Here is a 10,983-nt window from a genome sequence, read left to right on the forward strand (position 1 = left end):
TCCATCAATGGATGAATGGATAAAGAAGAGGTGATACACACACACACACACAAACACACACACACACACACACTAATGGAATACTACTCAGCAATCAAAATGAATGAAATCTTGCCATCTGTAGCAACGTGGATGGAACTAGAGTCTATTATGCGAAGCAAAATCAGTCAGTCAGAGAAAGACAAATATGACTTCATACATATGTGGAATTTAAGATACAAAACAGATGAACATAAGGGAAGGGAAGCAAAAATAATATAAAAACGGAGAGGGAGACAGACCATAAGAGACTCTTAAATACAGAGAACAAACTGAAGAGTGCTAGAGGGGTGTCAGGTGTGGGGGATGGCTAAATGGGTGAGGGGCATTAAGGAAGATGCTTGATGGGATGAGTACTGGGTGTTATATGTAACTGATGAATCACTAAATTCTATTGTTGAAATCAGTAATTGTAAAGTTACTTGTCTGAAACTGCTGTCAAACCAACAAGACCACATTTATGTATCCATCGATTTCAGGACTGTTGGTAACCTGGGCATATTTTCCCCCAAATAACCTTGTCTCCTTGTGTCACAAGGCCCAACTCACTTACGTTCACTTCAATGACAGTACCTTTCGTAAGAACACCCAAAAATGTATATAGTGAGGATGAGGGATTCTCTTTTATACCAACTATTGGCAGGCAAAAGGTGGCTTTCAATTCAGGATGTGTTACATGGACCTTTTTGAAAAGTAAGCCCACTGGCCTAATGAATTTTTCATATTTAGGTGGTTTTAGAGTAAAGCCATCTCCAACAAAGCCGACTTTAGTAACCATCCTCTTCCATGCTTTCTTCTTTCTCTTTCCTGTTCGAATAACTTTTAATACTTCTGTTTCTCCCTGGGCACGAACTTTGAGCAAAGGACTTCCCATTTTGCTGCTTTCTCTTTTCATTTTTGTTTAATCATGTTGGGAAGTACTTTAGCTTGGGACTGTCCCTCCCTGTCCAGTACACATTCAGGTACTGCTCCTTGTGGAGTCTTTTCATCATTCTTTTGCTTGGTGTTTCTCTTTTCATGCATCTTGATAGTCTTTTTCATTTGTATTTTCTCAGGATGGCGCTGTTTATGAGAAAGGTTGCATGATTGAGCTTAGTGCTACAATGAGGAAAATGCAAATCAGCAAAGAATACTCCACCTCACTAAAAGCTAGAAATCTAAGTCAGACCTAGGGCAGCATGACGCAGTCTTAGGAACTCTGTTCTGGCCTCATATAAGGACATGTTGGATGTAAAGGATCAGTGTGGGGCCCTATTTCTGCCTGCAATTTAGTGGATTCTCAAGAATTTGTGTGGTTGGAATTGAAATCCTGTTTAGAAAGGTTAACAGATTTAGGATTGTTTCCTCTAGGGAAGAGAAGAAGCAATCTCATGTCTTTATAGTCTTAGATTCTTTTGTGTAGCATTTTACAGTTTACATATTGCTTCCAAATGCATTATCTCATTTTGATCATGACTAAGGTATTCACCAAACAGGTTAGATAAAAACAAAATAAAAATGACTTTTTCTGTTTTTTTAAGGTTTTATTTTAATTCCAGTATAGTTAACACATAGTGTAATATTAGTTTCAGGTGTACAACACAATGATTCAACATTTCCATACATCACCCAATACTCATTACAACACATGCACTCCTTAATCCCCATCACCTATTTTACCCATCCCGCAGCCCCCGCAACTTCCCTTCTAGTAACCATGACTTTGTTCTCTACGGTTAGAGACTGCTTCTTGATTTCTCTCTCTCTCTCTCTCTCTCTTATTTTTCCCCCTTTGTGTTGTTTCTTAAATCCTACAGGTAAGTGAAATCATATGGTATTTGTCTTTTTCTGACTCATATCACTTAGCATTATACTTTCTAGCTCCACCCAAGTCATTGCAAATGGCAAGATTTTGTTCTTTTTTATGGCTGAGGAATATTCCATTATATATATATCCATTATGTCCAATAAATATTCCATTATCTATATCTATATCTATCTATCTATCTATCTATCTATCTATCACTTCTTCTTTATCTATCTATCACTTCTTCATCTATCTATGGACACTTGAGCTTCTTCCATAATTTGGCTATTGTAAATAATGTTGCTAGAAATATAGGGGTGCCTATATCCTTTCAAATTACTGTTTTCCTATTCTTTGACTAAATACCCAGGAATGTGATTATTGAATCATAGGGTAGTTCTATTTTTAATTTTTTGAGGAAACTCTGTACAGTTTTCCATAGTGACTGTACCAGTTTGCATTCCCACCAACAGTGCAAGAAGGTTCCTTTTTCTCTGCATCCTCACAAACACTTGTTTCTTGTGTTTTAGATTTTAGCCATTTTGACAAGTGTGAGGTGATACCTCATTATAGTTTTGGTTTGCATTTCCCTGATGATGAATGATGTTGAGCATCTTTTTGATGTTGAGATGCTTGCCATTTGTCTGTTTTTGGAGAAATGTCTATTTGTGTCTTCTGTACATTTTTTAATTGGATTATTTGTTTTGGGGGGTGTTGAGTTATAGAAGTTCTTTATATACTTTGGATACTAACCTTTTATTGGATATGTCATTTGGAAATATCTTCTCCTATTCAGTAAGTTGTCTTTTAGTTTTGTTGATTATTTCCTTTGCTGTGCAGAGGTTCCTATTTTGAGGTCATCCCAGTGGTTTATTTTTGCTTTTGTTTCCCTTGTCTTAGGAGACATATCTAGAAAAATGTTGCTATGGGCGATGCCAGAGAAATTGCTGCCTGTGTTCTTTTCTAGGATTTTTATAGTTTTAGGTCTTGCACTTAGGTCCTTAATCCATTTTGAGGTTTCTTGGTGTATGGTGTAAGAAAGTGGTCCAGTTTCATTCTTTTGCATGTAGCTGTCCAGTTTTCCCAACACCATTTGTTGAAGAGACTGTCTTTTTTCCATTGCGTATTCTTGCCTCCTTTATTGAAGATTAATTGACCATATAGTCATGGGTTTATTTCTGGGCATTCTGTCTCATTCTATTGATCTATGTGTCTATTTTTGTGCCAGTGCCATACTGTCTGGCTTACCACACCTTTGTAGCAAACTTGAAATTGGAATTGTGATACACCCACCGTTGCTTTTATTTTTTTTTCAAGATTGATTTAGCTATTCAGAGTCCTCTGTGGTTCCATACAAATTTTAGTATTGTTTGTTCTGATTCTGTGAAAAATGCTGTTGGTATTTTGATAGGGATTGCATTAAACGTGTAGATTGCTTTCGGTAGTATGAACATTTAACAAACTTTGTTCTTCCAATCCTTTCTTTCATCTTTTCAGTTAAGTTTATTCCTAAGTATTTTATTATTTTTGGTGCAGTTGTAAATAAGATTGTTTTCTTAATTTCTCTTTTCTGCTGCTTCATTTTAGGTGTATATAAATGCAACAGATTTCTACACATTGATTTTGTATCCTGTGACCTTACTAAATTCATGTATCAGTTCTAGTAGGTTTTTGTTAGAGTCTTTAGGATTTTCTATATATACTATCATGTCATCTGCAAATAGTGAAAGTTTTACATCTTCCTTACTAATTTGGATGCCTTTTATTCCTTTCTCTTGTCTGATTGCTGTGCCTAGGACTTCCAGTACCATGTTGAATAAAACTGGTGAGAGTGGACATTCTTGTCTCGTTCCTAGAGGAAACGATCTGTTTTTTGCCATTGGATATGATGTTAGCTGTGGGTTTTTCATATATGGCCTTAGAGGTATGTTTCCTCTAAACACTACATTGTTGAAGGTTTTTATCATGAATGGATATTGTACTTTGTCAACTCCTTTTTCTGCATCTATTGAAATGATCATATGGTTTTTATCCTTTTCTTATTGATGTGATGTATCACTTTGATTTATTTGAGAATACTGAACCCCACTTACATCCCAGAGATGTCTCACTTGATCTTAGTGGATCTTTTTTTTAAAGTAGTCTCCACACCCAACATGTACCCCAATGCAGAACTTGAACTCATGACCCCTGAGATCAAGACCTGAAGCTAAAACCAAGAGTCAGACGCTCAACCAACTGAGCCACCCAGGCACCCCAGTGAATCATTTTTTAACGTATTTTTGAATTTGGTTTGTTAATATTTTGTTGAGGATTGTTGCAACTACAGATATTGGCTTGATGTTCTCTTTTTTTGTAATGTCTTTACCTGGTTTTGGTATCAGGATAATGCTGGCCTCATAGAATGAATTTGGAAGTTTTCCTTCCTCTTCTATTTCTTGGACTAGTTTGAGGAGAATAGGTATTAAGTCTTCTTTAAATGTTTAGTAGAATTCACTTGTGAAGATATCTGGTCCTGGACTTTTGTTTGTTGGAAGTTTTTTGATTACTGATTCAATATCATTACTGGTAATCAGTCTGTTCAAATTTTCTAGTTTTTCCTGATTGAGTTTTGGAAGGTTATGTTTCTAGGAATTTAACCATTTCTTCTAGGTTGCTCAATTTGTTGCTATAATCCTTTGTATTTCTGTGATGTCAGTTGTTATTTCTCCTCTTTCATTTCTTTTTAATTTTATTTTTTATTTTTTTAAATTTACATCCAAATTAGTTAGCATATAGTGAAACAATGATTTCAGGAGTAGATTCCTTAATGCCCCTTACCCATTTAGCCCATCCCCCCCCCACAACCCCTCCAGTAACCCTCAGTTTGTTCTTCATATTTATGAGTCTCTTCTGTTTTGTCCCCCTCCCTGTTTTTATATTATTTTTGTTTTCCTTCCCTTATGTTCATCTGTTTTGTCTCTTAAAGTCCTCATATGAGTGAAGTCATATGATGTTTGTCTTTCTCTGACTAATTTCACTTAGCATAATACCCTCCAGTTCCATCCATGTAGTTGTAAATGGCAAGATTTCATTCTTTTTGATTGCCGAGTAATACTCCATTGTATATATATATACCACATCTTCTTTATCCATTCATCCATCGATGGACATTTGGGCTCTTTCCATACTTTGGCTATTTTTGATAGTGCTGCTATAAACATGGGGGTGCCTGTGTCCCTTCGAAACAGTACACCTGTATCCCGTGGATAAATGCCTAGTAGTGCAATTGCTGGATCATAGGGTAGTTCTATTTTTAGTTTTTTGAGGAACCTCCATACTGTTTTCCAGAGTGGCTGCACCAGCTTGCATTCCCATCTCCTCTTTCATTTCTGATTTTGTTTCTTTGAATCCCCTCTCTCTCTCTTTTGATGATTCTGGCTAAAAGTTTATCAATTTTGTTGTTACTTTTAAAAAACCACCTCCTGGTTTTATTGATCTGTTTTATTGTTTTTTAGTTCCTTTTTGTTTGTTCATTTTGTTTTGTATTGCTTCTATATCATTTATTTCTGCTCTAATCTTTATTATTTCCTTCCTTTTACTGTATTTGGGTTTTTTGTTGTTGTTCTTGTTGTTCATTTTTTAGATCCTTTAGGTATAAGGTTAGGTTGTTTGAGGTTTTTCTTACTTCCTGAGGAAGGCCTATATTGTTATAAACTTTCCTCTTATAACTGCTTTTGCTGCATCTCAAAGATTTTGGACCATTGTGTTTTCTTTTTCATTTGTCTCCATGTATTTTTTTATTTCCTCTTTGATTTCTTGGTTGACTCATTCATTGTTTAGTAGCATGTTATTAAACCTCTATGTTTTGAGCTCTTCCTAGATTTTTTTCTTGTGGTTGATTTCTAGTTTCAGAACATTGTGGTCAGGAAAGATGCATGGTATGACTGATCTTTTTGAATTTGTTGAGATTTGTTTTGTGGCCTAATATGTGATCTGTTCTGGAGAATGTTCAATGTGCACTTGAAAAGAATGTGTATTCTACTGTTTTAGGATGGAATGTTCTGAATATATTTGTTAGGTCCATCTGGTCCAATGTGTCATTCAAAGCCTCTAATTCCTTGTTGATCTTCTGTTTGCATGATCTGTCTATTGATGTAAGTGGGGTGCTATTATTGTATTATTATCAATTACTTCCTTTTTTAAAACCTTATTTATTTATCTTGAGAGAGAGAGAGAGAGAGAGAGAGAGAGTGCAGGGAAGGGGCAGAAAGAAAATGCCAAGCAGGTTCCGTGCTGTCAGTGCAAAGCCCGATGTAGGGCTCAAACTCATGAACTGTGAGATCATGACCTGAGCCAAAATTAAGAGTCTAACATTTAACTGACTGAGCCACCCTGGTACCCCTGATTATTTCCTTTATGTTTGTCATTAACTGCTTTAAATAGTTGGGTGTTTCTTTGTTGGGGGCAGAAATATTTACTATTGTTAAATCTTCTTCCTGGATTGTTCTCTTTATTATTAAATAGTATCCTTCTTTGCCTTTTGTTACCCTCTTTGTTTTGTAGTTTGTCAAATACTTTTTCTGCATCTATTGAAATGATCATATGGTTTTTATCCATTTCTTGTCGATGTATCACATTGATTTGAGAATGTTGAACCACACTACATCCCAGAGATAAATCCCATTTGATCTTGGTGAATCTTTTTTTTTTTATTTTGTCCAATGTAAGTATTGCTACCCCAGCTTCTTTTAACATCCATTTGCATGATAAATGCTGCTCCATTCCTTCACTTTCAATCTGCATGTGTCTGTAGATCTGGAATGAATCCTTGTAGGCAGCATAGGGATGGGTCTTATTTTTTATCCATTCTATCACCCTGTGTCTTTTGATTGGAGCATTTAGTCCATTTACATTCAAAGTGTTATTTACAGATATGTATTTATTGCCATTTTGTTATTGTTTTATAGTTGTTTTTGTAGTTTGTTCCTTTCTTCCCTCGCTCTTTTCTCTCATGATTAGTAGGCTTTCTTTAGTGATATACTGGGATCCCTTTCTCTTTATTTTTTGCATTTCTATTACTGCCTTTGATTGGTGGTTACTATTCTGCATATAGTAGTCTATGTTAAGTTGATGGCTGCTTAAGTTTGAACCCATTTTTTACATTTCTCCTCCCCATATTTAAGTATACAGTGTCATACTTTACATCCTTTTATCCTGTGAGTCCTTTGACTGATTTTTCAGGTATACTTATCTTTACTACTTTTGTGTTTTCTACTTTCCTTATTCTTGATTATGGTCTTTCCTTTTCATTCAGAGTCCCCTTTGACATTTCTTGTAGGGCTAGGTCAGTGGTCATGAATTTCTTTAACTTTTGTTTGTCTGGGAAACCCTTTACCTCTCCTTCTATTCCAAATGATAGCCTTCGTGGATAGAATATTCTGGGCTGTAGATTTTTTCCTTTCAGCCCTTTGAATATTTTCATACCATTCCCTTATGGCCTGCAATGGTTCTGCTGAAAAATCAGCTAACAGCCTTACAGAGTTTCCCTTGTATGTAACTGTTTTCTTCTCTCTTGGTGCTTTTAAAATTCTCTCCTGGAGCACTTGGGTGGTTCATTAGGTCAGGCATCTGACTCTTGATTTTGGCTCAGGTCATGTTCTCACAGTTCGTGGGATTGAACCCCACATTGGATTCTGCGCCAACAGTGAGGAGCCTGCTTGGGGTTCTCTCTCTCTCTCTCTCTCTCTCTCTCTGTCTCTCTCTCTCTGTCTCTCTCTATCTGCCCCTCCCCTGCTCACATGTGTATGTGTGCTCTCTCCCTCTCTAAATAAATAAACAAACAAACAAATAAATAAACTTAAAAAAATAAAATTCTCTCCTTACTACTTTTTGTCATTTTAATTACTATGTGTCTTGGTGTGGACCTCCTTGGGGAGATTTTGTTGGGCGTCTCTGTGCCTCCTGGATCTGTATTTCTGTTTCTTTCCCCAGATTCAGGAGGTTTCCAGCTATTATTTCTTCAAATAAATTTTCTGCCCCTCTTTTCTCTTTCTTCTCCTTCTGGAGTCCCTGTAATGTGAATGTTATTACACTTGATGGTATCACTGAGTTCCCTAAGTCTATTCTCATTTTGCATAATTTTTTTCTCACCTGCTCAGCTTGATTACTTTCCATTACTCTGCCCTCTAGGTCTCTGATTTGTATTTCTGCTTCCTCTAATGTACTATTTATTCCATCTAGTGTATTTTTAATTTCTTTGATTGTGTTCTTCATCTCTGATTGGTTCTTTTTTAATCTCTTTGTTAAGGGTCTTGCAAATGTCTTCCACTCTTTTCTCAAGTCCAGTGAGTATCTTTATGATCATAATTTTAAATTCTCTATCAGACATATTACTTATTTCCATTTTGCTCAGATATCTTGCTGTGATTTTTGTCCGTTTCTTTCATTTGGGACTTATTCTTTGTCTCCACATTTTGTCTAACTCCCTGTGTCTTTTTCTCTATGTTAGGAAAGTCAGCTATGTCTCCTGCTCTTGAAAATAATGGCCTTATTAAGAAGAGGTTCTAGGGGCGCCTGGGTGGCGCAGTCGGTTAAGCGTCCGACTTCAGCCAGGTCATGATCTCGCGGTCCGTGAGTTCGAGCCCCGCGTCAGGCTCTGGGCTGATGGCTCAGAGCCTGGAGCCTGTCTCCGATTCTGTGTCTCCCTCTCTCTCTGCCCCTCCCCCGTTCGTGCTCTGTCTCTCTCTGTCCCAAAAATAAATAAATGTTGAAAAAAAAAATTAAAAAAAAGAAGAGGTTCTATAGTGTCCTGCAGTGCAATGTTCCCTGTTTACTGAAATCTGGCTCTTCAGGTGTGTCTCCTACGTGCATGTGCCCTGCTATTGTGGCTCAGCCACATTTTTCTTCAGTCCTGTTATCTGCAGTGGCTCTCTTTGCCTCTTGTGGTCAGTGTTTAGTTCCCTGTGGTGTTAGTGGGCCAGTCTGGAGCTGCCTTGGGTTTGAGTCAGACTAAGCATTTACCAGAGATGTGGTAGCACCAAACTGCAGGGTATTTTCCCAAAGCCCAAAGGCTTTCCTTATTGTGCGAGGCTTGCAGTCAGACCAGTTGTCAGCCTTCAGCACACTGCTGAGGCCTCTGACTGGTGTGTGTGGTTATCTTCCCCTCTCTCCAGGGCAGGAGTCATCTTGGAGTGGTGCTAAGCAGTGAGGGGCTGCTTGCACACTGCCAGGTGTGTGGCACCTCCCTTGATGGGCTCCAGCCAAGAACATATTGGAGGGAGCAGATCTGCATTATGCAGGAAGGGGGGGGGTGTTGGGCAGTGTAGCAGTCCAGCGGTATTAGCAAGGTTTGGGCCACTGGCCCTCTGTGGGAGTGGCCCTGCAGTTTCAGGACTGAGGCAGGCTTGGCTGGAGACAAGCCTTGACTGAAACACAGCACAAGGGGACAGAGAGGAATAGGGGAGGAATAGGGGACTGGTGTTAGCAAGTTAGGTAGTGTCAGCACTAGGGTGGTTCCTATAGGTGGCCATGTGTTTATGCTAGGGGATAAAGGAGGAAATTGGCCCCTACCTGCTCCTTTATTCCTGGAGAGGTCTCCCAAGGATCTCTGCCCCTTTGGGACATGCTCTGAGATGAGTAAACTACTCTCCCTCCTGTACACCCCAGGCATTTTTCAAACTGCTGCTTCTATGCTATATCTCCATGGACTATTTTTTGTATTGTCTCTTTAAGGGTGGGGAGTCAGTTTCCTTTTGACTTTCCTGGCTCTCCCAGAGCTGAGCCTGTTGATTCTTTTTTTTTTTTTTTTTTTAATTTTTCAACGTTTATTTATTTTTGGAGAGACAGAGCATGAACGGGGGAGGGGCAGAGAGAGAGGGAGACACAGAATCGGAAACAGGCTCCAGGGTCTGAGCCATCAGCCCAGAGCCCGACGCGGGGCTCGAACTCACGGACCGCGAGATCGTGACCTGGCTGAAGTCGGACGCTTAACCGACTGCGCCACCCAGGCGCCCCGAGCCTGTTGATTCTAAAATCCAGGTTTTAAGTCCTACTGGTTGTAAAAACTCACGAAATTTGGCCCCTCTGGTTTTCAAAGCCAAATGTTATGGGGATTCATTTTCCTGTGTGGGCTCCTCAGTGTAAGGGTATCTTTCTTTCTCCTTTCCATGCCCACAGTCTCCCTCCCTCCCAGGGACAGTGCTGCAGGTCCATTTAGCTTCCAATCTCTGCTCTTCCTACCCTCTCCGATATGGCCTCTTCTCTATATTTAGTTGTGGCATTTGTTCTGCCTTGTCGTCAGGTCATTTTCTGGGTTATTCACTGGTATATTATCTAGTTGTTATCTGTGGAACAAGATGAGCTTAGGGTCCTCCTACTCTGCCATCTTCTTTTTCATTGTTTTTGATTCTAGTACATATTAAGATGTTTAAAGGCCAAGAAGAAGAGGCCAAATGGAAAGGGAGATACTAAAAATACAGAAAAAGTGAAGTAGAATAACCTAATGATTAAGATTCCAAGGCTTTGCACATACTGTTCCACTCTTACCACAGACTCCCTTCCATTTACTCCATCTGGCCATCTACCACTTGTTCAGATCTCAATTCAGAAATCAAGTCCTACAAAAAATCTTACAGAATCCCCGCTCTGAGTTTCCAAAGCAACTGAGGCTTATCCTACCATATTTAATGGCCTTGTCGACTTGTTAGACTCCCTCACTAAAGACCAAGTCTAGTTAATCCTTGTAACCCCCAACCTTAGTCAGAGGACTTGGTGCACCCAGTAGTAGGTTCTCAAAGTTCGCTGAATACATACTTTAGACAGAGAGAGAGAGAGAGAGAGAGAGACATTTGGCCTTGCAGCCATAAAAACAGGATGGAAACTTGTTTTTCTTGAAGGGAAACACTTCAAACCATCATTTTAGTGGTTTCAACTAAGGTAGGTATACTTACAACTCTGTTATTATATCTGAAGGCTGAAAGAGAAAATATAAAAAGAACTAACTACTCTACAGTTTAAAATAACTAGTAGAGGGGTACCTGGGTGGCTCAGCTGATGGAGTGTTTGACTCTTGGTTTCAGCTCAGGTCATGATCCCAGGGTTGTGGGATCAAGCCCTGCTCCAGGCTCTGCACTGAGTGGAGACTGCTTGGGTTTCTTTCTCTCTCTCTCTCTCTCCCT

At 38.8% G+C, this 10,983-nt stretch overlaps 1 pseudogene; it reads right to left on the minus strand.

Annotated features, from left to right (window-relative positions):
- Positions 1-477: 477 nt before the first annotated feature.
- On the minus strand, positions 478-1,702 carry LOC124509844 (ribosome biogenesis protein NSA2 homolog; annotated as a pseudogene).
- Positions 1,703-10,983: the final 9,281 nt, after the last annotated feature.

Source organism: Lynx rufus, unplaced genomic scaffold (genome assembly GCF_022079265.1).
Source record: "Lynx rufus isolate CCGP_SWC_20201006 ecotype Redwood Valley unplaced genomic scaffold, mLynRuf1.p SCAF_15, whole genome shotgun sequence".
NCBI classification, from domain to species: Eukaryota; Metazoa; Chordata; class Mammalia; order Carnivora; family Felidae; genus Lynx; species Lynx rufus.